This window comes from Ascaphus truei, assembly GCF_040206685.1.
Source record: "Ascaphus truei isolate aAscTru1 chromosome 3 unlocalized genomic scaffold, aAscTru1.hap1 SUPER_3_unloc_11, whole genome shotgun sequence".
NCBI lineage: Eukaryota > Metazoa > Chordata > Amphibia > Anura > Ascaphidae > Ascaphus > Ascaphus truei.
In genome coordinates this window covers 303,022-330,671 of record NW_027453823.1, presented here as the reverse complement: position 1 = coordinate 330,671, position 27,650 = coordinate 303,022, and the positions used below count along the sequence as shown (strand labels likewise).

Sequence of the window (27,650 nt, the reverse complement as noted above, 5' to 3'; positions counted from 1 at the left end):
TGACACCAATGACTATTGTGTCCCACATTTCTTTTTTGCTTGCTGCACTTGTCCGCCCTTGAAAAACATATAAAAGATATGAGGTAAATTAATAATAATATAAGCACCAGTTTCCTACACTGCTAGCTGTTCCAAGAGATAGCAAACATGCTGTTTTATGTGTAATATGTGCAGCACATGAGCATTCACTACTAAACCTATACATGTAAGCAAGGTTGCATTCATATTGTATGCAGTTCTGGCAAATTGACCGCCTGTGTTTATTTGTCCTTGTAAGGCATGATAAAAAGCTGTGTTTCCACACTAATGAACATAGAAAGATATTGTGTACCCATATTTGCATATGAACAAAACTCAGATGACCTAGGATCACATGTATTTGAATAATAAATGTAAAGTTACACTTACCTACTAAATGTCCATAGAGACTGTCATAGTGCTCCAGAATGCCAGTGACAAGAGCCCTATTTTCCTGGTCATTGAAGCGAGGATTACGTGGCTTCTCCACACGTTTTTTCCGAGCAGGTTTAGGGTCAGAGCTTGGCTGGTGCTGACTGGACTCTCCTTCTTCCAATGGAAGAGCCTCCAAAAGCTGGCCACCAGCAAGCACGCCACCACCAGACACCCCATCAGCAACTGCGCCACCAGCAGCACTCCCAGCACCAGCACTCCCACTCCTAGCACCAGCACTCACACTCCTAGCACCAGCACTCACACTCCTAGCACCAGCACTCACACTCCTAGCACCAGCACTCCCAGCACCAGCACTCCCACTCACAGCAACAGCACTCCCACTCCCAGCACCAGCACTCCCACTCACAGCAACAGCACTCCCACTCCCAACAACAGCACTCCCACTCCCAGCAACACCACTCGCAGCACCAGCACTCCCACTCCCAACAACAGCACTCCCACTCCCAGCACCAGCACTCCCACTCCCAGCAACACCACTCGGTGCACCAGCAACATCACTCCCCTGAACAGAACGTTCACTCCGACGCGTACTCGCACGAGTAGCACTCCCACTCCCACCAGCATCACTCTTCCCACGCTTTGCGGGCATACTTCCAGCACTCACAAAAAACAGACAAGAAATGTACAGGCAATCACACGACCCACTTCCACATATAAAACAAGACAAAGATGTAAACAAAACAACAAAGGACAAAGCTCACCCAATACACAACAAGTCTCTCAGTCAATATGCAAATCTTCAATCGTCCAGCTCTGTGCGTCTCTCTCTCTCTCTCACTCCCAACAACACAGAGAATGATTAGCAGTACACGTTGCCTTTAAATATGGCGCGCAATCAAAAACATGCTTGTTTCGCCTGATTCAGCAAGATTTGTGATTGTGCAACCTAACAGCACCCCGCCACGCACGCCGATACACCTGTGTGTGATCGGCTCATCATCGTGAGAGTGGGCGGATTTGTTTTCTGGTTGATTTTGAATGTATTCGGCACTTACTGCATACGGAGAGGGAAAAACGCCAATAACATGACTAATCGATAAGCTTGCCGATTTCACATAATCGTCGCTTACTGCATGAGGCCCTTGGTCTCCAACATCTGATCTTCTTCACTAGACAAGAAGACAACAAACTGATGTCAGGAAATGTCCCCCGGGGAGTTAGGGGGCAAATATTTCCCACAGATTTAACCCATTCACTGCCACAGGGGCAAGTAAAGAACTGCAGAGAATTATAATAACACGCAGAGAGATATAATAACACGCAGAGAGATATAATAACACACAGAGAGATATAATAACATGCAGAGAGATATAATAACACGCAGAGAGGTATAATAACGTGCAGAGAGATATAATAACACGCAGAGAGATATAATAACACACAGAGAGATGTAATAACACGCAGAGACATAATAACATGCAGAGAGCTATAATAACACACAGAGAGATATAATAACACGCAGAGGGATTTAATAACATGCAGAGAGATATAATAACACAGAGAGATATAATAACAAGCAGTGAGCTATAATAACACAGAGAGATATAATAACACACAGAGAGATATAATAACACGCAGAGAGATATAATAACACGCAGAGAGATATAATAACACAGAGAGATATAATAACACGCAGAGATATATAATAACACAGAGAGATATAATAACACGCAGAGAGATATAATAACACAGAGAGATATAATAACACGCAGAGAGATATAATAACACGCAGAGAGATATAATAACACACAGAGAGATATAATAACGCGCAGAGATATAATAACGCGCAGAGATATAATAACGCGCAGAGATATAATAACATGCAGAGAGATATAATAACTCGCAGAGAGATATAATAACTCGCAGAGAGATATAATAACACACAGAGAGACATAATAACACGCAGAGAGATATAATAACACGTAAGGCAGGCTGCTTATGGAACAGGCACAGGAAGGTTAATATCAGTTACAAGGTTAATATCAGACACGCATCACATGAAGGATCCCCAGCTACAACCCTACACACAGCACCAATAAATCTCTATTCCTTTCTCTGTCCCACAAACTCCATTTCTTACGTCTCATATTTGGCCGATTCCACCAATGTGACGATGGAGATTATCCCCAGGAGAAGCGCGAGCAGCAGAGGTCTCTGGGAGAGAAGCATCTTTACAGATCTGTTAGAGAATGTTACAGGTTATCACAGGTGTAATAATACGCTCAGCACGGGACAGACCAGACATATCTGGGGGGCTGCACCCCGGGGATACAGTGTTACTTACAGTATAGTATCTAGTTATTACACGTGAGGAGTATTAGTGGGGTTTGTATTGCAGAGAATATTTATAGACATTACATATAAAACGATCAACGTAGTAAAAATTACAGTTAATATAAAACATTAGAAATAATTGTACTTACAGCTGGGTGGAGATGGAGCTGAGATGATTCACCTGTGAATATCACCGGGTCTGTGTTACTATGGAGGGTGAGGTGAGTGTTATATACAGAACCTGATGGGAATGTGTCACTATAGAATCAGCAGACTCTGTGAGAAAGAAATCACATTATTTTATGGGTAAATATTACATTTCTCGGGCAGAACATTTTGGAAATAAACAAATAACAGAGTTTACTGACTGTCTCGTGTGACAAATAATCATTTGCTTGATTAATGTGAGACTTTCCTGAGAGTAAAGTTTGTGTCACATCTTCTCAAACACAAATAACCATCACGTGTGTATGTGCTGCAGGGACACGTATGCCACGGGGTTTGGGGGCACAAGTGGTGTGAGAGTTTCCCATGAGCCCGATACCTGATAGTGCTGGCTGACTTAGTGGGATTCTGGGAGGATATTTGGAGAGGCCCGGAGTGTGCGTTACTAGTGTGTTACTGTGTGTGTGTCCTGTCATTGTGGTGCTATCAGTGTTCTAATGTGTTTCTGTGTATTGTCACTGTGGGGTTACCACTTTGTTAATGTGTGTGTGTACTGAAAACGCTGTGCAACCAGTGTGATAAAGTGTGTGTGCGTGTGCGTGTGTGTGTGTGTGTGTGGGTGTGTGGGTGATGTCACTGTTGGGTCACCAATCTGATTGTGAGAGGGTACTGTCACTGAGGGGTAATGAGTGTGCTAACTTGTGTGTGGATTTGACCTCAGAGCCAAAACAAACACTTGTTTACTGTGTCACTGTGGGTGTGTAATTGTGTGTGTGCCAGTGACAGGGTTACTGAGCCTGTGTGTGGCACTGACAGGGTTACTGAGCCTGTGTGTGGCATTGACGGGGTTACTGAGCCTGTGTGTGGCAGTGACAGGGTTACTGAGCCTGTGTGTGGCAGTGACAGGGTTACTGAGCCTGTGTGTGGCAGTGACAGGGTTACTGAGCCTTTGTGTGGCAGTGACAGGGTTAATGAGCCTGTGTGTGGCAGTGAAGGGGTTACTGAGCCTGTGTGTGGCTGTGACAGGGTTACTGAGCCTGTGTGTGGCAGTGAAGGGGTTACTGAGCCTGTGTGTGGCAGTGACAGGGTTACTGAGCCAGTGTGTTGCAGTGACAGGGTTAATGAGCCTGTGTGGCAGTGAAGAGGTTAATGAGCCTGTGAAGCAGTGAAGGGGTTACTGAGCCTGTGTGTGGCAGTGACAGGGTTAATGAACCTGTGTAGCAGTGAAGGGGTTACTGAACCTGTGTGGCAGTGAAGGGGTTAATCAAGCTGTCTGGCAGTGAAGGGGTTACTGAGTGTAACAGTAAGGGGGTAGCCAGGCTCTCAATAAAGGCCAAGCCCATGAAAGGGTTACCTCTGATCCGTATAGGTGGGTTCAAGAGAGTCAGCTCTTGGGCCCAGTAACATTGTACCTGTGACATGCATGGCCTGTAATAAAGAGATTTCTGTGTTTTTTCCTTTCCGGGCGTGCCAGCAAGCAGGGATTTCCGGGCGTGCCAGCGAGCAGGCATATCCGGGCGTGGCAGCGAGCAGGGATTTCCGGGCATGCCAGCGAGCAGGGATTTCCGGGCGTGCCAGCGAGCAGGGATTTCCGGGCGTTACAGCGAGCAGGGATTTCCGGGCGTGCCAGGGAGCAGGGATTTCCGGGCGTGCCAGGGAGCAGGGATTTCCGGGCGTGCCAGCGAGCAGGGATTTCCGGGCGTGCCAGCGAGCAGGGATTTCCGGGCGTGCCAGCGAGCAGGGATTTCCGGGCGTGCCAGCGAGCAGGGATTTCCGGGCGTGCCAGCGAGCAGGGATTTCCGGGCGTTCCAGCGAGCAGGGATTTCCGGGCGTGCCAACGAGCAGGGATTTCCGGGCTTGCCAGGGAGCAGGGATTTCCGGGCGTGCCAGCGAGAAGGGATTTCCGGGCGTGCCAGCGAGAAGGGATTTCCGGGCGTGCCAGCGAGCAGGGATTTCCAGGCGTGCCAGCGAGCAGGGATTTCCGGGCTTGCCAGCGAGCAGGGATTTCCAGGCGTGCCAGCGAGCAGGGATTTCCGGGCGTGCCAGCGAGCAGGGATTTCCGGGCGTGCCAGCGAGCAGGGATTTCCGGGCGTGCCAGCGAGCAGGGATTTCCGGTTGTGCCGGCGAGCAGGACTTTCCGGGCGTGCCGGCGAGCAGGGATTTCCGGGCGTGCCGGCGAGCAGGGATTTCCGTGCGTGCCAGCGAGCAGGGATTTCCGTGCGTGCCAGCGAGCAGGGATTTCCGGGCGTGCCAGCGAGCAGGGATTTCCGTGCGTGCCAGCGAGCAGGGATTTCCGTGCGTGCCAGCGAGCAGGGATTTCCGGGCGTGCCAGGGAGCAGGGATTTCCGGGCGTGCCAGCGAGAAGGGATTTCCGGGCGTGCCAGCGAGCAGGGATTTCCAGGCGTGCCAGCGAGCAGGGATTTCCGGGCGTGCCAGCGAGCAGGGATTTCCGGGCGTGCCAGCGAGCAGGGATTTCCGGGCGTGCCAGCGAGCAGGGATTTCCGGGCGTGCCAGCGAGCAGGGATTTCCGGGCGTGGCAGCGAGCAGGGATTTCCGGGCGTGGCAGCGAGCAGGGATTTCCGGGCGTGCCAGCGAGCAGGGATTTACGGGCGTTCCAGCGAGCAGGGATTTCCGGGCGTGCCAGGGATCAGGGATTTACGGGCGTGCCAGCGAGCAGGGATTTCCGGGCGTGCCAGGGAGCAGGGATTCCCGGGCGTGCAAGCGAGCAGGGATTTCCGGGCGTGCCAGGGATCAGGGATTTCCGGGCGTACCAGCGAGCAGGGATTTCCGGGCGTGCCAGCGAGCAGGGATTTCCGGGCGTGCCAGCGAGCAGGGATTTCCGGGCGTGCCAGCGAGCAGGGATTTCCGGGCGTGCCAGCAAGCAGGGATTTCCGGGCGTGCCAGCGAGCAGGGATTTACGGGCGTGCCAGCAAGCAGGGATTTATGGGCGTGCCAGCGAGCAGGGATTTCCGGGCGTGGCAGCGAGCAGGGATTTCCGGGCGTGCCAGCGAGCAGGGATTTCCGGGCGTGCCAGCGAGCAGGGATTTCCGGGCGTGCCAGCGAGCAGGGATTTCCGGGCGTGCCAGCGAGCAGGGATTTCCGTGCGTGCCAGCGAGCAGGGATTTCCGTGCGTGCCAGCGAGCAGGGATTTCCGGGCGTGCCAGGGAGCAGGGATTTCCGGGCGTGCCAGCGAGAAGGGATTTCCGGGCGTGCCAGCGAGCAGGGATTTCCAGGCGTGCCAGCGAGCAGGGATTTCCGGGCGTGCCAGCGAGCAGGGATTTCCGGGCGTGCCAGCGAGCAGGGATTTCCGGGCGTGCCAGCGAGCAGGGATTTCCGGGCGTGCCAGCGAGCAGGGATTTCCGGGCGTGGCAGCGAGCAGGGATTTCCGGGCGTGGCAGCGAGCAGGGATTTCCGGGCGTGCCAGCGAGCAGGGATTTCCGGGCGTTCCAGCGAGCAGGGATTTACGGGCGTGCCAGCGAGCAGGGATTTCCGGGCGTGCCAGGGAGCAGGGATTCCCGGGCGTGCAAGCGAGCAGGGATTTCCGGGCGTGCCAGGGATCAGGGATTTCCGGGCGTACCAGCGAGCAGGGATTTCCGGGCGTGCCAGCGAGCAGGGATTTCCGGGCGTGCCAGCGAGCAGGGATTTCCGGGCGTGCCAGCGAGCAGGGATTTCCGGGCGTGCCAGCAAGCAGGGATTTCCGGGCGTGCCAGCGAGCAGGGATTTACGGGCGTGCCAGCAAGCAGGGATTTATGGGCGTGCCAGCGAGCAGGGATTTCCGGGCGTGGCAGCGAGCAGGGATTTCCGGGCGTGCCAGCGAGCAGGGATTTCCGGGCGTGCCAGCGAGCAGGGATTTCCGGGCGTGCCAGCGAGCAGGGATTTCCGGGCGTGCCAGCGAGCACGGATTTCCGGGCGTTGCAGCGAGCAGGGATTTGCGGAGGAATGGGTGACAGAATGTGGCTAGGTAGTCGGGGCCCGGAGTTCTCGGATCCCCTATAAATGTACCCGGGAATCCTGCCTGATTCTCAGGTACATGTAGGCACATTGTCCCGGCAATATCTCTCCTTGAGAACGCTTGCGCGACTCACCACTATGGTTCCCTGCTTCAGCACAGCAAGGAAGGTAAAATGAGGCACAGGGATGTAAAGTGTCCCTGTAGCTGTGGGCATCCCTATGTAGCATAGAGGTACCCCAGTTAGTGCCAGGCAGCCCAGAACCAGTATTGGGTTCATGGGTATCCCCACCCGTAGATAAGGTTGTGGGGGGCTCTCAGAGTCCAGATAAGACCTATAGATAGTGTGGGGAATATAGGCTGATAGAGAAATACAAGCACACGTTTTATTCCCCATACCCAGGGTTTAGGGATGTATTAAAGGTTTATTGTATTAATACATGTAATGCAATGTTCTGTAGGGTACTATAAGCTGCTGTGCCCTGTACATGGGCCGGGCTTACGGAACCGGTGTCCCCGAGACTGTCAGGGCTGCCAAGCTGGTGCCAGTAAGTCTGGGAGACATCGTAGTTCAAAGCAGCCAGAGGTGTGGCAGGCAAATGGGCAGCCGGGAAAGTGCCCAAGTTCGGGGGTCAGTGGCGGCATTCCGGGGTGCCGGCTGTTCTGGAAAGAGAGGTGTTTGCCACTTCCGCTGATATAGAGAAAACTTTATTTACAAAATGACCCATAAAGAATATATTTAAAATCAAAACTCATAGTGCTAGCTCTGCTGATCGGTAGGTAAATAATCCTGTCCGAACGTATTGCTCTCAGCGTGGATGTAGCGCTTACATATACTCTAGATCCACCATGTATACATACATTGTATAGCTACATATACTCTAGAGCCGCCATGTATACATACATTGTATAGCTACATATACTCTAGAGCCGCCATGTATACATACATTGTATAGCTACATATACTCTAGAGCCACCATGTATACATACATTGGGTAGCTACATATACTCTAGAGCCGCCATGTATACATACATTGTATAGCTACATATACTCTAGAGCCGCCATGTATACATACATTGAGTAGCTACATATACTCAGGCAGAAAACCAAACTCATCTCCTCACCCCTCTCTGCAACCTGCACTCTCTATCCTATCCCCTCACATCCCCACCGCCAAGAATCCTACACTAACTCATCTCCTCACCCCCCTCTGCAACCTGCACTCTCTATCCTATCCCCTCACATCCCCACTGCCATGAATCCTACACTAACTCATCTCCTCACCCCCCTCTGCATCCTGCACTCTCTCCTATCCCCTCACATCCCCACCGCCAAGAATCCTATACTAACTTATCTCCTCACCCCCCTCTGCAACCTGCACTCTATCCTATCCCCAGTCACTGGGGCTCCTTCTGAAGCTCCTTCTGAGAGACTTTGAGATCTAAGTTAAGATGTAGGATAGTTTTCCTTGAAATGTCCAGCTCCTCAGTGAGACTGTGTAGTTCCTTTCTGGAAACTTCCAGGTCTGTGCGGCAGCTGTTGGTCTCATGATGTGAGGCATCCAGTGCTCTGTGGAGTGTCTGAACCTCTTTCTGAGCTACGTCCACCTCTATCTGGACACTGTTGACCTCCTGTTGTGAGGCATTCAGCTCTATGCGAAGAGTGTGAACCTCTTGCTGGAAGATTGTCATCTGCTTCAGTGCCTCCTCATACTTCCGCTTTAGCGTAGCCACCATTTTGAGAAACAAGGAAAGGATCCCACAAGATGCACTCACTGGGGGTAGAGCTCAAAATAAATAAATTTTATTAATGATAACAAGAAAAACAATCTAATTAAAACCTGATATCCTGGCGCATGTTTAGGCACAGCGGAGTGTGGAATGCTTGATATAAGTCTATGCCTGGGTATTAACACTGTATGAGTGATCCAGGATAAGGACTAGTATCTCGTTCATAGCCTGGTGTTGGTAATGATAGTATAGAAGGTGACAGGTTGGTAGTCTATATGTGTAGCTCCAAATATAGTCCAAATATAGTCACAGTGACATAAGGACAAACAGTAGTGGTCGTTTGTCAACCTTCTAAAGTCAGAGGTAGTGAGTCAATCACTCCCCATACCTCATGGTATATGACAAGTAGTGCCAAGGGTTAAACACCTGTACCATTTATCCATGAATATCAGACACCAAGCACAATGTTCATATATAATTATCCCTGATTATGCTGCAGTCATGATGTTGCTAAGCAGGTAATAACAGATGTTTGCTCAAAAAACGACTTTTGTTCTGCTGCATGTGGGTATGAAGGGGTTAACCAATTGTCCCACTTTGTCATGGATGTTAAGCAAGCTGTAGTGATCGCTTAGGCAGCCTTCTGGAGTCAGAGGCAATGATTCATTTACTCCCCATAGCTCAGAGTGTGTATCAAAAAGTGCCAGGAGGTAAACAGTTAACCTACTTGGCCAAAGATACCAGACAGGCAGTAATGATCGTGTGTGTAGCAGCTTGCTGGAGTCAGACGCTGCGAGTGATTCTGCCACACACTGCAGAGTGTATGGCAGGGGAGTGCCTGAATCGCCGAGTGCAGGGATTTATAGTGAGATGAACAGGAAAGCAATCCTAGCTAGTGGGATCCACAACTGGCCCACATCTTTTTTAGCTAATTGTACTCCACTCTGTGAACCGGTTCGTGCTGTGGTCTGGTCTAGGGGTGTGGGTTCCTCATTCTCTGAGTTTTCCCACTCCGTGGAGCTATCGTGGTGATCTTTAGTTTTATATTTTTTTGGAATTTTATATATCTTGCCTGTTTTATAATCGTCAGTATCTCTCAAGAGTTTCATGTGTTTCCTTGTTTTTATATCTTTAGTAAATTTCTCAATGTTTTTTTTTGAGTTTGTTCTCCAGATCTTTATAGTCTGGGTTATTTTCCCAAACATTGGTATTTTTGAGTTCAGTGTTCAGGTCAATAGTAGCCTGTTCCAGTCTTTTTGTCTCATAGTCTATAAGTAATACCATAAGCTCCTTTGAGCAATTTGACAGAGTATTCTCCCATTTATTTTGAAAGGTTTCGTCATCTATTCTAAATGATGGGAACAAATTAATGCGTAAGCCTCTAGGTATTAATTCTTTAGTAATATAGTTTCTTAGGCTTAATGTTTCCCATACTAGACGCGTTTCTTTTTTATAACACCTTTCAAGGTTGTTAAAAAATGTCTTGATGTCCACTGGGGGGGTCGTTACCCCTTGCGCAATTTCCTCTGAAAACAGTTGTTCTGCCTCCAGGAAGCGCTCCCTGAATTCTATTTTGGACGTAAGGAAACCTGTCATTCTGGGTTAATAGGACCCGTTTTTTAACCTTGTTTCCCTGCCTAGATCACCTTTTCCCCTTTGCTTGTCATTACATACTCTGTCATGATGACGCTACCGGGTTACCATGACAACCAGAGTACATAAGGCTGCAGGGAGCATAGACCCGCCCACCCCCGAAGAAGTTCCAGTCAGGAACGAAACACGTGTCGGGTGAGACGTCCTGTGTGACGTCATCAGCGCGACCCACTAGCTAGTAGTGTGGTCAGTCCGGTTCACAGAGTGGAGTACAATTAGCTAAAAAAGATGTGGGCCAGTTGTGGATCCCACTAGCTAGGATTGCTTTCCTGTTCATCTCACTATAAATCCCTGCACTCGGCGATTCAGGCACTCCCCTGCCATACACTCTGCAGTGTGTGACAGAATCACTCGCAGCGTCTGACTCCAGCAAGCTGCTACACACACGATCATTACTGCCTGTCTGGTATCTTTGGCCAAGTAGGTTAACTGTTTACCTCCTGGCACTTTTTGATACACACTCTGAGCTATGGGGAGTAAATGAATCATTGCCTCTGACTCCAGAAGGCTGCCTAAGCGATCACTACAGCTTGCTTAACATCCATGACAAAGTGGGACAATTGGTTAACCCCTTCATACCCACATGCAGCAGAACAAAAGTCGTTTTTTGAGCAAACATCTGTTATTACCTGCTTAGCAACATCATGACTGCAGCATAATCAGGGATAATTATATATGAACATTGTGCTTGGTGTCTGATATTCATGGATAAATGGTACAGGTGTTTAACCCTTGGCACTACTTGTCATATACCATGAGGTATGGGGAGTGAATGACTCACTACCTCTGACTTTAGAAGGTTGACAAACGACCACTACTGTTTGTCCTTATGTCACTGTGACTATATTTGGAGCTACACATATAGACTACCAACCTGTCACCTTCTATACTACCATTACCAACACCAGGCTATGAACGAGCTACTAGTCCTTATCCTGGATCACTCATACAGTGTTAATACCCAGGCATAGACTTATATCAAGCATTCCACACTCCGCTGTGCCTAAACATGCGCCAGGATATCAGGTTTTAATTAGATTGTTTTTCTTGTTATCATTAATAAAATTTATTTATTTTGAGCTCTACCCCCAGTGAGTGCATCTTGTGGGATCCTTTCCTTGTTTCTCAGTACATATCTTTATCCCTGATAGCACCCTCTCCAGTCCTTACTCTCATATCCTAGTGGCTGAGCGGGGTTACTCCACCTCTCCCCCCCCTCCCTTATTACTACGTAGCCACCATTTTATCAGATTGGCTCTGCTTTTCATCCATGCGGAAATAGCAGCATTTGCAGTATCTTGCTCAGTCTTGAGATCGTCCAATTCTGTCCTGGCTGTAGAGTACATTGCGAGCACATATTCCTGTAGCTTCACGTTATTTTTCAGTAGCTCCGTGTAACCATCTTTCTTTTGATTCAATTGTTCACGGAGTAAATCACAGTCACGCCTGGCAATTTTCAGGGCGTCTACAGGGCTGGTCAAGGGATCGTCACTCACTGGTTCCAGCTCCGCTTCCCTGGGATGACTGGTTGAGGGTTCCTCACTGTTAGCACTGGACAGACACTTCTTTGGGGTACACGACTTCTGCCTTGGGCCCTCTGGATATTCGGTTATACGCGGGACGAATTCTCCATTTTCTCTAGCCTGCAGGGCATCTCGGTCCCCCTTTTTCTCCACAGGATCTGCGGACTTGTCTGTTACTTCCACGGTAAGTGAAGAACCGCTTTTCTTTTTCTTTTGCTTCCTTTTTGATTTGGATGACACCGTCCATTCAGGGTTACTGGGGTCTCCCTCTTCATTTGAAGTTTTAGCAGCGTCACTGAATCCACCCGGCTTTTCTTGCAACTGTAATAGCTGACGGAAATATTCGGTGATCCACTGCTCCCGCTCTGTCTCCTGCTGATCATATTCGTCATCAAAGGGAGCGGTCTTTTCTGTTCGTGCCGAGTTCAGGCACCCCCACCATTCCTGGGGTGTTTTGTGGGGGTGACTCGGTTCGGGTTCCCCGTAAGAGATGTCTTCCTCTTTATTGGACTGGAAGGGCCACTCTTCAGTGGGGTAGGGTTTATTACAGGAACGCTGCATCTTGTCCTCCATTTTTAGGCTATCAGGTGTCATTTTCTTCCTGACCTCAGGAGGCGCTATTGCAGCTGTAGTCACTGTATTTGCTAGAACCCCCAATTGTGGTAGTCCTACAGATGGGCATATTGTGCTTGTAGAGGTCGTAGCTCTCACAGGCATCTCTGTAGATTTTTCTTTCTTGGGTAATTTTTTTTTTTTTTCAATATCAGCAGTACTGTGCATGCATTTTCTTTTATCAGGTATACAAGATTGTGCAGTTGCTAGGTAAAAAAGTCTATTTGCTATACACCATTTATTTGCTATGTGCAATTTCTCCGCTTCAGCAACAGAATTTGGTTTTCTGCCTGAGTTCAGTAATTTTCAGTCTCATCTTTGGGTATTATGGCATTCACACTTCACACTTTGGGTGTCTGTTTTGCTCCCAAGATAATAGGCATACTTTTTTACTTGCAGAAAAAAAAACATTCTTTGCAGTGGACTCAACACTCAGCAATTGGCTTTGAAAAACCTTTTTCTTTATAGGGCAATTTTACACTCAGCATTTGTTTGCTAAAAATTCCCTTGCTTCAGCACAGTCTTGTATCAATTTTCACACTTTTCTGCATATACTCCATTCACAGCTGGTAGCCCTATGCGGTGTGGCAACCTTTATTTGCAAAATCAGTACCACTCGTGGGTCACCATCTGTATTCACTGCTTCAGCGAAACTTTTGAAAACAACAAACACCTATCCCTTTCCAAGGGCTGACTCACTTCTTGAACCCTGACTATGGCTGAAAGGCAAAGACCCCTATTTCAATGACCATATTACGCTTTGTGATAGGCAAATAAAGTTTTAGCTACTTCAGCAGTCTCTCTCCTCTTGGGATTGGGGTAAAGAGTCCATCTGTGTTTTTGTAAGTTTCAATGCAGTGTAAGTTTCAGTGCAGTGGTGTGTCCCTTTAATTCTGATCTCTGCTGCATGAGGTTTTTTTTGTTTTTTTTCTCTAAGTTTCTCAGACTTGTTTGTAGGCAAAAAAGCATAACAAAAAATTTCACATAAAACTCTCCGGTCCTTTTTAACTACAAAGACACCTCTTGTCCCACCTCGGACACCATATGTGGACGGACGTTCACAGAGGTACACAATTAGGAGGCTTTATAATGTGAAATTATAATAGGCTTTATTGTGCCTGTTCCTTTTCATCAGGAAATTATCCAAACACAGAGGGGGGAACAAATCTTCCATTCACTTGGGAGTATTTCTAGTGAAATCCTATGCAATTAGTTCACATCTCCCTTAGTCAAGCAGTTCTCGCAGCCCCAAAACATATAGCATGAAAATAAGCAGATATAAGCAGTCTCTTAAGAATAAAAGTCTTATCTGTTTCTGCCACAAAGGAGAGGGGTCTCTAGGAACTGCCGGGGACTGGGGCTATACTCTCCCCCTGGTGAAATCCCAACGATCTCGCTTGGGTAGCAGACATAACCATGTACAAACATTATATAATAAAAATGCAGTACATAGAACACACCACGTATCACATGTGCATTGTGGAACTTGGTACATCTCATAACAACCACAGTAGTACCCGAGGGTTTGCTGTTTGCTGAGACCAATTGCGGGGTGCCCCTAACTGATAATGTGGGGTACCTCACTTTGACTTTTGTGAGCCTCCGTCGGGATAATCTCTTGGAGATCATGCTCGGGGGTAACAGTCACTGGGTCCATGCTACTTCCTCCCTCCGGTGGAAGGAATTGCACAGTGTCTCTTGGCCAGACCTTTACCCAGCCATCTGCAGAGCACATGCGGTATACCGGGAGGCCTGGACCTTTTCCTCTGTCCACCACATGATGAATAAAGCACTCCATGTAGTGCCTGAAGAAGGCAATCGTTACCAGAGTGGTCACAGCACAGTCTTTGTTGGCTCCATCAGTCACTTCTGAAGTGATGTCTTCGGAGTACCTCACGAGCTCGGGGTCTGGAGACATACGTACTTGGTGATCCTTTGCGTAGAAGTAAGCACCGAGCAAGGCCTCCTCACCGGATATCTCCATCACATCCTGCAGGGAGTAGAGATTTGGTGCCTCACCGTTGCATTGACTCACGGTGGCCAACAGGTCCTCGGGGACGCTGTCAGTTTCCACCCCGGATGTCTTGGGACCTGTCCACGGCACTTCTGGGGCAGTCCACTCACTTTCTGGAAACTCGGGAGCGTTGGATCCCAGTCCTGGGACCATTTGGGTTGGAGCGCAGTTAGGGCCTTTTCCACGGCCGCCTCCATCGGAGCCAGTGGGGAGCATGGAGGTTCCTTACCACTCTGCTGGCTTGCGATGGGTTCCTCCTCCTCCGGACTCTCCGACACACTGGGAGTCGCCACGGCCGTGTGACTCGTCCGCGGCGCCGGCCGCACCAGCGTTTGCTGCCGAGGGAGGTCGCTGTGCAACGGGCCCACAGCAGGGTCCGCAACAGATGCTTCAGCTTCACTTGGGTGGTCCGCCGGCTGGCGCATCACCATGGCTGGTTGTTGGTCGCTGGAATCACTAAGAGAGGAGGGGGGTAGAGACACCTTACCCTGTGCTTCCGGAATCTGCGGTTCAGGAATCTGCAGTCCTGAGGGTGAAACCGAGTCTAGAACCGGGGTGCACGGACCCCCTGGAACATCTGCTACAGCCCACTGAATCGGTGCGACCACAGCATTGCAGCTGTCCATTTTGGGCAATGTAGCTTAAAAATTGTATGGTTCTAGAGCCGAGTCTAGAACCGTGGTTATAGCACGTGGAGCCTCCGAATCTTCCGTGGTTGAGGTAGAGGGGTTAACGGCATCGATTACCCCAATAGAGAGGTCATTTGCATCTTCCTCTGCGGATTCTGGCTCTGGGACCGACTCTGGAACTGGATCTGGAACCACGGTTAGAGTGCAAGAGTCCTCCGAAACATCTGTGAGTGTGATAGATTGGTTACCTGGATTGACCTGTCCAGTATGGAAGTCGATCGCTTCTTCCTTGGCGGGTTCCGTAGGCCGCCGCTACACGGGCCTCAGGAACTGTGCTCCGCAGTGAGCACAATCTGGTCCCCAGGTCAACTGGCCAACTGGGCAGTTAGACTTGAGATCGTAGCATTGTACACACGTCTCCCCGCTCACGGTTGTCATATGGCATCTTAGTGGTAGCTGAGAGAGATCTGAACGCATGACAACAGACATATCTACACTTTGCTGTAAGCACGGACACAAAAGAAAGGGTACAGTCATTCCTTGTAACTGCCAGCATACATACAGCTGGGGGTGGGGTTTTCTGCATCTTGTATGGTGAACAGAAGTTTCTGATTGCTGCTCAATGTGCTCACTCCCCCTGGTGGAAATTAAGGGAGGGGCGGCACACTCTTTCAAAAATAGTTTCTGGCTCTGCAATGAGTCACTCACATTGCGGGGGCGGGGCCCTGGTTTTCCCGCCACTCCCGGACAGATCTTTGCAACACATGTTGGTGCACCCTGGTAATCAGCAGCACGTGCGCTCTCCTGCTTTGGCGGAAGACGCCATTTTACTGGGTCAGCGTAGACAAAGGGGTAACCCTCAGACGGGCACTCTGGCATAATCAGTGCGGGCGGCGCCTCTGACAGGCATCAGTGTGAGTTGCCACAAAAAGTATCGTTTTCCATGTGGACGTGGGATCGTGTTCTTCATCTAAGACACAGGCGTGCGGCCACCCAGGAATTTTACACATATAATACCTGACCCTGGCAACGGGTATAGTTGTGGGAAGGCCTCCTACCGCCACCACCTGGCCGGGTTCTAGATATTGCCTCAAGGCCCAGGCAAGGACCTCGTGTCCGGACTTTACAACCATGATGGACAATTTGACAAAAAAATAGAATAGGGCACCTGTAACAGGGGACTTATCCCTGTTCACAAATGTGCCTCTAATCCAGCAGTGTGGTGGTTAACTGCTGGTAGCAAATTAACTAGCACCACCTGCCTGATTACAGGTAGTAGAAAAAGCCTGCCTTTGAGACAGGAAGTAACTCCTCCCTAACTCTGACCTGAGAGCTGACCTTTGGAGAGACAGAGCAGAGGTTCTTGAGTCCCAGGAGAGACTGACCAAAAGAAACCCAGATCTCTGGAGCTGAGCGGTCTTGAGCTCTGCACAGCAGAGCTGAATTCAAGACACAGGGAAAACTACTGCACCTGAAGCTGAATCAGGAAGTGAGATTTTCCCTCCAAGAAACAGATAAGACTTTTATTCTTAAGAGACTGCTTTTATCTGCTTATTTTCATGCTATATGTTTTGGGGCTGCGAGAACTGCTTGACTAAGGGAGATGTGAACTAATTGCATAGGATTTCACTAGAAATACTCCCAAGTGAATGGAAGCTTTGTTCCCCCCCCCTGTGTTTGGATAATTTCCTGATGAAAAGGAACAGGCACAATAAAGCCTATTATAATTTCACATTATAAAGCCTCCTAATTGTGTACCTCTGTGAACGTCCGTCCACATATGGTGTCCGAGGTGGGACAAGAGGTGTCTTTGTAGTTAAAAAGGACCGGAGAGGGGGCGTGTCCGGCATGCCAAAGAAGATGGACGTGTAGGAGCTGAGCTCCACAGGCCCACGCGTATAACCCGTCAAACAAACACCCTTTAATCCCCCCCCCGACCCTAAAAAACTTAACTCCTACCAGGATAAACCCCCCGTTATGGCAACTAAACAAAAAGTGCCACCGGGCCAAGGAGCAATCAATTTTTTTCCGCAATCGCAGCGGAGCTCGGAGCTCTCCCCGAAAAATCAAGATGGCGGCGGGCCAACAACAGCACGAGGCCCCAAGCAGCAGGCCGCGGCAAAGGAGCAACGGGAGCAAGCACGAGCCCCAGAAACCATCCCTACAAGGGAATTTATGCAGGAACTGATGGCAGGCATGCTGGACAAACTTCATGCCTCTATCCTAGCAAGATCTAAAAGCCGTAGTGTCTGAACTAAGAACCGAAATATCAGGCCTAGCGGAACGAACGGCGACGCTGGAAGCTAAGATGGAGGAATCCCTCCAAACTCAAACCACAACAGATAACGAAATTTTCCGGCTGGGAAGGGAAATTTGCTTTCTGAGAGACAATTTAGAAGACCAGGAAAACCGCGAGAGAAGGCAAAATCTGAGGATCCGCGGTATCCCAGAAGCAGTCCTACCGGAGCAACTCCAGACTTACCTTCTAGGGCTTTTCTCATCCCTGTGTCCAGACTTAGACAGCAAGGAACTCGAAATGGACAGAGCCCATCGGGCCCTTGGGCCCAGATCGGAGGACCCACACAAAGCAAGGGATACAATAGTCCGCATGCACCACTTCCTCACGAAGGAGAAGCTGATGACTGCGTGCAGAAAAAAAGACACCCTCACATATCAGGATGACCTGTTGTAAATCTACAACGATCTGGCCAAACAAACCATCCTTAAAAGAATGGCACTCAAACCCCTAACCGTTCTCCTCAGAGACAACGGAATTAGGTATAAATGGGGGTTCCCATTTAAGTTGGTCGTTACCAGGAATGGGAGAACCCACGTTACCAGGCACCCCACTGAAATGACAAGAACGGCGAAAGCACTGGGCCTATCCCCCCTCCATCGTGGAGTGTCGATCCAGAGGACAACCGGGAGCAGGAGAATGAAGGCCCGGCAGTGAGGGCCTCTGAGCGCCTGGCAGGCCGCAAACAGAGACAATAAAGATTTCAAAAGGTACCTCTCTGTTCTCCCAGTCCCAGCACCGCACCGTCACGAAATGCCTTACGGGACAGCATGTCAATCCAAACATTGCCTGAGTGAAGACCGCACCGAAGGAGACAGAAGGGGGCGCCATACCAACCCGAGCCAGTGCGGAGAGGAGACCGACCACCGAGACCGGAGTGACCAACACGGAAAGCCGCACATGCATCCAGGAAGAGCCACCCACGAGACCAGCACGCGGCTTAACCACCAGACCCGCAACAAGGCTCCCTTTGTGGTTGGGAGGGGGGAGGATCTGCGGTGGCGGGTGGGGGGGGGTGGGTTTCCCATTCATGGTGTCCTGTCCGTCGGAGCCCCCACACGGACCCGCCTGCCCGGGCCGCCGCCCCCCCCCCCTCATCAACCGTGAGTACAATACCGCTATAGCAATGGCTACTACGCATACCGGAACGGCCCCCACCTGCGCTGGCGGTATACACACCTTCCGTGCTAACCGCTATAAGCTTCAAGGCTCAATGTAAGGACAGAAATGAAAGTGACAAGTGCTAATTCCCAATCCCCAAAAGTTAACAGTTATTAGGAGTTAATAGTAATGTTTCCCTCACCCCATCCCAACCCCGTCTCCCCTCGCCCCCACTCCCCCCAGTCAGCCCCCGATGGTCCCCCCCACCCTTCCAATCCATCTGTTCCCCACCCCCCCATCCCTTACTAACCTAAATAAACACGTACTTGGGCCCGCGGACCCAAGAGCTCAGCCTCACCCATGAGGGCACCAACCAGCTGACAGAAAGACAGCGCTGCGTCAGAGAAACACACACCAGACTCACTGGGTGTCGTGAAACTGACTGTAACCTGTATAACAACATACCACACTGCAATCACACATACACACACTACGGGTTAACTAAACAAGGCACCAGCAACGCTGACATAACTGCTCCCACCGTCAGCCTCTCACTTGAGTGGCAGCCCCCTCCCTCACCCCACCCGCCCCCACCGGCGATGCCCTCCCCTCCCCCCCCACCTACTAACCCCCCCACCCCCCCAACCCCCGGAGCGCTAGACCCTAATCATAACGGGCGGGGTAAAATAAGTGAACCTACACGATCTCACTGGTACACCCCAAAAGTGTCCCGCTGTTCCCACACAGAGAGATTAAATGCAATAAATAAATGTATATCCTAAAGGTTAAAACCCACAACCACAATGCAGACGCACTGTAATGTATATTGCTGAACGTATCATGACTGTATTGAAAACTGTTTAACTATGTGCTGAGGGACCAGATATGAGCTGGCATAATTCCAACCTCCTCAACACATAAGACTTAACCCACAGAATGCATATACCATGTGTGACAAGGAAACCTGCACTACCAAATGTAAAACTGTAAAGCTGATCCTCTTAGCTATGTCAACAAATGTACTGCTGTAACCAAATTGTGAACCGTGTATCATAGCTATGCAAACGATGTGGCAACAGAACCCTAGGGACCACTGCTGACCATTTACAGACTCTAGCCTACCTCCCCCTCTCCACACCCCCCCCCTCCTGCCCCCCCCCCCTCCCCCCCTCCCCCCTCCCCCCCCTCCCCCCCTCTCCCCCCTTCCCCCCCCCCTCTCCCCCCCCACCCCTCCCCCACCCCCCCTCCCTCCTAGCCCCCCCTTCCTCCCCTCTCCCCCCCTCCCCCCCCTTCTACCCCCCCACCCCTCCCCCACCCCTCCTCCCTCCTCCCCCCCCTCCCTCCCATCTACCCCCCTCCCTCCCCCTCCCCTCCCCCCCCCCCTCCCTCCCCCCCCCCCTCATACCATTGAGACACACGTAATACCAAAATGTTTACCCCATAGACCCATGACTGCAAACACATGGATACTACACAGAAGCAAACAATGTTGTGAGCATGAATAAACATGGAACAATGTATGGCGGGCCCGAACTTGCCCAAAGGTAAAATATTATATGACAGAACTGAGAGTGCGTAAATATGCGAAAGGTACAATTCCCCACCCTGAAGATACTATAACACTTCTGAATAAATCATCTAAACACTACAAATATCTTAAAAACGCACTCAGGTATGTACCAAGAACCAAACCACAACCACCGCACGCCTCAAACACGCCTTACTCTACACGCTGATTACCTTTAAGAGGTGCAAATTAAGCATAAGATGACTAGCACCACGCCAAACACGGATTGTGACCTCCTTGACACATTAGAATCAATCCACAGGGTACCTACGCCACAGACGAGGCAAAGCCAGAGGAACTCAGGACTACAAAATGTTGAAGTGAAAAGTTGCTCCCCATATTCATATTAACGTCTGCATTGTTGTTATCAAAATATGTACCATGTCTTATAACCATGCAAAGGATGACGTAACAGTATCATACTATGCTTTACTGATCAATTACAGACCATGCCTTATATTCTCTTCTTCCCTCTTGCCAGCTCCTCTCCTCCCCCTTCCTCCATACCCCTGCCCACCCCGCTCCCCCCCTCTCTATTATCCACTCCCTTCATTTCCCTCCCCTTCCCCCTCTACCCCCCCCCTCCCCCCCCCCCTCCCCCCCCTCCCCTCCCCCCCCCCTCCCCTCCCCCCCCCTCCCCTCCCCCCTCCTCCCCCCCCCCTCCCCCCCTTCCCCCCTCTCCCCTCCCCCCTCCCCCCTCTCCCCTCCCCCCCCTCTCCTCCCCCCCCTCCCCCCCTCCCCTCCCACCCCTTCCCCCCCTCCCCTCCCACCCCTTCCCCCCGAGCAGCCCACCCCCATCCCTTCCCCCCCTCCCCACATACCTGTAATCAAAGGTCATGGGGCCGAAGGGCCACACAAGCAACAGAGGGCCAGGACATCACTGTTGCACCCCTGACCTCGGGCCCCGAACCCACCCCAGAACGGGTAAACCTACCCGGATGCCGGTTTCCAGGAGACAAGGCAAAACCACATTAGGACCCTTCCAAGGCCTACTCTCTCTTCTCCTCTATCTGCTGATCCTGTCCCAGCAGATCTATCCCCCTCCCCTCTACCCTATCCCAACCACCCCCTCGCCTGAACAGCTCGAATACAAGCCCCCAAAGAAAGATATTGAATCAATACCCCCTACTCAAAAGATCTATACACCCAAACGCACCATCTCACCAAAAAATGGAAGCAAGGTCTCGACTAATGGGAAAGCTGAGACCTCAGGCCTACGCACTACAAAATTAAAACATTAAAATGGCAACGACAGCCCCGATTAGAGTTAGATCCTTAAACGTAAAAGGACTACAAAATAATAGAAAGCGACGATTGGCCCTTCAGGACATGAAAAAAACAGGGGGGGACATTATATTCTTGCAGGAGACCCACTTCACATCTCAGGACCCCCCAAATTTATTCAAAAAAATGTTCCCAATAAGCTTTTTTGCTTCCTTCAGTAGTAAGAAAAGGGGTGTAGCTATCCTGATCAGACAAGGCACCCCATTCAATCATATCAAAACAACAGCGGACCCAGAGGGTAGATTCCTAGTGGTGTATGGCTCCTTAGCGGGCTCGACAATTGCCCTGATCAATGTATACGCCCCGAACGAAAACCAAAATGAATTCCTGCAGACAGTTCTCGAGGGCGTTGACCCGGGATATCTATCCTCGATGATAGTGGGAGGAGACCTAAACATGGTATTGAATCCCGCCGAGGATAGATCAACTACGATGGGTCCCCCCCGTACAACCCAATCCCAGATCAAGGGGAAAAGGTTTAGGGGAATTCTAAACGAATTTTCATTGGTGGACACATGGAGATCCCAACATCAGGACCAGAGAGACTATACTTTTTACTCAGCTCCTCACCAGACTTACTCTCGAATAGACTATTTCCTGACCACAAAAAACGTACTGGCGGCAACTATGGAATCAGACATTGGCTCAATCACCTGGTCGGATCACGCCCCAATCACCTTGACATTATCACTCCCCTTTGAAAAAACGATAAACTACTCCTGGAGACTTAACGATTCGCTATTAAACCACCCAGAGATAGAAAGGGAAATAAGAACCTCACTTAAGGACTATTTCTTTTTCAACACAGGTACAGTCTCCTCTCCAGCAATCCTATGGGAAGCCCATAAGGCAAACATCAGAGGAAAAATCATCTCCATCGCCTCCCATAGGAAAAAAGCCCGCCTAACACAAATCAAGGAATTAACCGATAGTATTAAAACATTAGAACAAGCCCATAAGGCCGACCCTACTAAGAAATTATATAAAATGCTGACAACAGCTAGAGCAAAACTTAGGCAGATTCAGCTGGAGGATGTGGAAAAAGCCCTTAAATGGACAAACCAATTATATTATGACAAGGGGAACAAGGCAGATAGACTCTTAGCAAGTAAACTAAGAGGGGTGCAAAAGCGATCCCAAATAACGGCTATCAAAAGCAAGTCTGGTGAGATACAATATAGTGATAATAAAATTGCAGAGGAATTCACTAAATACTACACGGAGTTATATAACCTTAGATCTAAGAATGACCGCTCTACGCCAATAACCATAGAAAATATAACACAATATTTGAATAAATGTCAACTCCCCACCTAAACGGAGGAGGAAAACACAGTCCTCAATGCTGAGATAACAAAAGAGGAACTGGAAATAGCGGTCAAATCACTAAAGATTACCAAGTCTCCCGGCCCTGACGGTTTCACCAATGTCTACTATAAAAGATTCCTACCCACACTATCCAAACATCTTCTAGCTACATTTAACCATTTCATGGAGGGGAACCAGATTCCCGCATCAATGTCTCTAGCTAATCTGGCCATTATTCACAAGGACGGCAGAGACCCGATGCAGTGTGGAAGCTATCGTCCAATCACCCTACTCAATAGTGATCTCAAACTATACAGTAAAATCTTGGCAAACAGATTAAATCCCATCTTACCGAGACTAATAAACATAGATCAAGTCGGATTCGTCATGGGCAGACAAGCCTCAGATAACACTCGGAAGATAATCGACATAATTGAGCATGTCCACCTCTCAGGGACCAAAGCACTCTTGTTAAGCCTAGATGCAGAGAAGGCGTTCGATAGAATAAACTGGCAATTCCTGGACCAAACTATGCGTAAATTCGGATTCAAAGACCCATACTTAGAGGGGGTCCGTAGATTATACCATAACCCATCAGCAACGGTAAAATTACCAGGCGGCAATAACCAGAGATTCGAGATCACAAATGGTACTCGACAGGGGTGCCCCTTGTCTCCTCTCCTCTTTGCACTAACCATAGAACCGCTGGCATCAGCAATACGACTCAATAATGACATCCAAGGCATAGAAATTGGACAAAGCCAGCACAAGATATCCCTATTTGCAGATGATGTCATATTAACCCTCTCCAAACCCCAAATTTCCCTACCCAACCTTCATAAAGAACTCCATGATTTTGGGCAAATTTCGGGTTATAAGATAAACCAAGACAAATCGGAGGCCCTGATTCTAAGCCTGCCAGAGCCAGAGGTGAAACTCCTCCAATTAAACTTTAACTACCGTTGGAGCTCCTCCTGTATCAAATACTTGGGAGTTAAGATATCGAGGACCTACCAAACTCTATATCAACATAACTATCCGGCCCTGTTCAAAAAAATCAAACAAGACCTAGACAAGTGGGGAGAATACCAAATATCATGGATCGGGAGGATGGTCTCGGTTAAAATGAACATACTCCCTAGGTTACTATATTATTTCCAGACACTCCCGGTCCCCATCCCAGGCTCAGAATTAAAGAATATTCAAAAATCAATTTTCCATTTTATTTGGCAAGGTAAAAAACCTAGAGTCGCCAAAACGGTTCTTCTGGCCCCACGGGGGAGAGGAGGAATAGGAGTTCCAGACGTGTCAAGATACTACCTGGCCGCACAACTACGACAGGCAGTGGTCTGGAACACTAACCCAAAACAATACTGTTGGCTAGGTATAGAAACATATTATGCCGGGACGCCTTCACTACCAGCTTGTCTTTGGTCCATGAGTAAGGAGGACATGCCAAGTAGCAAATTCCAATTAGGCCCGATGAGACACACTTGGGAAATTTGGACGAAATGCAGATATAAATTTAAGCTCACATCACCTCACTCCCAACTTACACCAATTCACAAAAACCCAAAATTCCCACCTGGCTGTGAGCCCAGACAACTTGACCAATTTGAAACCAAAAACATTAGAGCAATTGTCGACTTCTTGAGCTTTGGGCAGTTCCTGAGTTTTCAAAATCTACGAACCAAATATGAACTAAGAGACCTAAACGTCTTCAAATATCTACAAATTCGGCACTTTATCCAAACATTATCCCCAACGTTGGAATTTCCCCCTCTCACTGGCTTTGAAAGGCTCTGCAGGGAGCCTGACCATCAGAAAGGTCTCATAACACAAATATGTGCAGAGCTAGAGAGAGCCTCAGAAGCTCCAACACATGACTATATGCTGCATTGGGCAGCAGAATTGGGCATTGTTATAGACCGAGAGGATTGGGAAAGTATTTGGGAAACAGCCTCAGGAACTTCCATATGCACCACAATAAAAGAGAACATTTATAAAATCCTGTTCCGCTGGTATCTTACCCCAGCCAAAATTAGCCAAATCTACCCACTGGCCTCCGACCTATGCTGGAGAGGCTGCGGTCATCGGGGGGACATGGCCCACATCTGGTGGTCATGTCCAGAAATTCAAAAATACTGGGAAATAATACATAATCTTATAAAAGAGGTCACAGACCTCACAATCCCAATTGAACCGCTGACCTACCTATTGGCCAGGCCCTTAGAGAAACTGGACCGACCAACAGGCAAATTAATCTCCTTGATCCTCACGGCGGCGAGATGTGCGGTGGCGGCCGCCTGGAAGAAAGTGTCCACCCCTCCAGACAGACGGTAATAAACAGGATTAATGAAGTCAAAGACATGGAGAGACTGTCTGCATTCGTGAAAAGGTCCACCACCGCCTTCAACAAAACTTGGGATCCGTGGTATACACGTGTAGCCCTTTTTGTTAACGCCTATACTAAGGGACTACGGTGGTGCATGTACCTGTGGCTTCAGGAGCTCTGAGCCTCCGCTCATTGGGAGCCTGGGGTCATATACCTTATCACTTACGGTGCAGCGCCTCCACTTACCCAGGATCCCCAGTATAGAGATTATACCCTGAGCAAGAACATAACAACAGCAGTATGCAACAGCAACCTTTTATATATCACACATGAATAACAAATGATCGGCAGACTCATCGTATAACATTACACACACACACCGTGGCTCGGCCACACCTTATTATGGGTAATGTTCTGTACATAGGTGGCTCTGCCACTCTCCCAAGGAGTATATCGTATAACCGGTAAAGTATGGTACCATATGGATTCACTCAGTAAGCCCAATTAGTTAGTGGGAGGCGGGATCAGCGCCTGGTGCCCGGGGTAGGTGCACTTGTAGATAATGATACCTTCCGGTCACTACGATGACCGTGACACTCCACACCTGGTCCTGGGGCTAGTCCAGCCTTGCGCCGTCTCTCCCTTCTGCAGCACCGTCAGTTGTTTAATCCAAGATGGCGGCCGCAGCTCCGCAGCTCCGCAGATAAACCTCACTAAAGGGAAACGTCCCTGACAACTATGGGCGTCCTTACAAAAGCAGCAGCCTACTGTGGCAGGGGGAAGACTCCTCGGGCCGGGGAAATACCCTTACCTAAGCGGACGGGTCACTGACCCTCCGCTCTCGCACACGAGGTTCCGCCAACCTCCTCCTCCACCTCCCTCTCTGCTCTGACCCTCCGCCCACACGCATCCGGTTCCTCTATACAAAGTCTCGCATCCGATTGGTCCTCAGCCTCAGCTGACCCTCTCACAGTTCGGAGTTCAGAGTTCAGAGTTCCTCCAAGTCTCTACAGATTGGTTACCCTTCGCGCGCTTCTCTCGCGCATGCGCAGCCCAACTTGTACGCAGTGACCTTGCTGGCAAAACAGGGACAATATGGCGCTGCCTATGTGATGCAACAGCGCGGAACCTTTATATATATATGCACATCCTTACATTCTCCCCTCTCCAGAATCCAACGTCCCCGCTGGACTACCTAACCCACATATATATAACTATTTACACAACCCTCTCCCTCCTAGATTAGGTTACACATTTCATTAAACAGTACCATCATAGCTTGCATCCTATGCCGAGCCCACTGCTGAGCCTCATAATGGGGTGCCCCAAATTGATCATATGCCATTCGCATGGGAGGCTGACTGTTTCTTTGACTTCGCCGGGGTTGATTCTCCTCTGCTTCTTCTGCAGAGTGTCCAGTCTCAACTGGTACTTCCATCTCTACCCTTGAGGGGTATTCAGCATTAGTACAGTCTCTTTGGGGTGTGAAACATGGGCTTTGTGGGTCTAGAGGCTGACTCGCGGGAGTCAAATGATCAATGTTCAGGCCAAGAGGCTCTTTACCCGTAGCTCCTTCGGGAGATGCCTCCACGGCCGGAAGGCCCCTTTGAGAGGTTCCTTCCATTGGATCCTCAGAGGTGGCAATTTTTACAGTCTCTGGGCCATCCTCTGTGTGTTCAACTTCTCCATCTATGGGCGTGGCTGGGATTTCCAATTCGTCCGTCCCTACTTGAGGTATGGGAAGCAGATGATTCCTATGCCACACTTTTACGCGGCCTTCAGAATCCTTGATCCGGTACACAGGAAGACCAGGCATCTGTGACTCTACCTCATACACACCCTCCCGCCACCGGTCGGCCAATTTATGCTTCCCAGGAACACCTAAGTTGCGTAAGAGGACCGCATCTCCGGGGTGAATTTCCTTGTGACGTACTTTGTGATCGTAGCGCCTTTTATTTCCCGCATTCAATTGCGCAGTCGTCCGTTCAGCCAATCTATAGGCCAGCTGTAAACTGTCCCTTAGCCGCTGGACATATCGAAAGTGCGTCCTATTGGATACCCCATCGGTAGATATCCGCAGGCGCACATCCACCGGTAAACGGGCTTCTCTTCCGAACATCAAGAAATACGGAGTATACCCGGTGGACTCATGTCGGGTACAATTATACGCATGTACCAATGCTTCGACGTGTTTACTCCACTCCGTCTTTTGCGGGCTCGTCAAGGTTCCTAACATATCTAACAGAGTGCGATTGAACCGTTCAGGCAGAGCATCCCCTTCGGGGTGGTACGGGGTAGTACGCGACTTGGCGATGTTCAATAGAGTGAGCAACTCCCGTATCAGTGTACTCTCAAAGTCCCTGCCCTGATCGGAGTGAAGACGATTTGGTAATCCATAGTGAATGAAATATTTCTCCCATAGTACTCGGGCCACCGTTACGGCCTTCTGGTCTTTCGTAGGGAACGCTTGGGCGTACCTAGTGTAGTGGTCAGTGATCACAAGAACATTACTAACTCCCCGACTGTCGGGCTCGATACAGAGAAAATCCATACACACCAAATCCATTGGACCCGAGCTTTTCAAGTGTGCCATAGGAGCCGCCCTGGTGGGCAGTGTCTTTCGTTGTAAACAGCGATTACACCTCCGACAATGTTGCTCCACGGACTCCCTCATTCTCGGCCAATAGAACCTATCCTGTAGTAGCCCAAACGTCTTGTCAATGCCCAGGTGACCA

The 27,650-nt window shown here is 49.6% G+C and overlaps 2 long non-coding RNA genes across 2 annotated transcripts in view; one reads left to right on the top strand and one right to left on the bottom strand.

Moving 5' to 3' along the window:
* Window positions 1–1,555: 1,555 nt before the first annotated feature.
* Window positions 1,556–3,021, bottom strand: LOC142473323 (uncharacterized). Its single transcript, XR_012790036.1, has 3 exons — window positions 2,898–3,021; window positions 2,555–2,653; window positions 1,556–1,583 (listed from the first exon to the last, which is right to left on the bottom strand). It is a non-coding gene; the product is annotated as an uncharacterized LOC142473323 (long non-coding RNA).
* An 8,642-nt stretch (window positions 3,022–11,663) lies between these two features.
* Window positions 11,664–27,650, top strand: part of LOC142473324 (uncharacterized) — a 30,892-nt gene continuing 14,905 nt past the window's right edge. The window contains exon 1 of the long non-coding RNA XR_012790037.1: window positions 11,664–11,953. This is a non-coding gene — a long non-coding RNA (uncharacterized LOC142473324). The remainder of the gene's footprint in view (window positions 11,954–27,650) is intronic.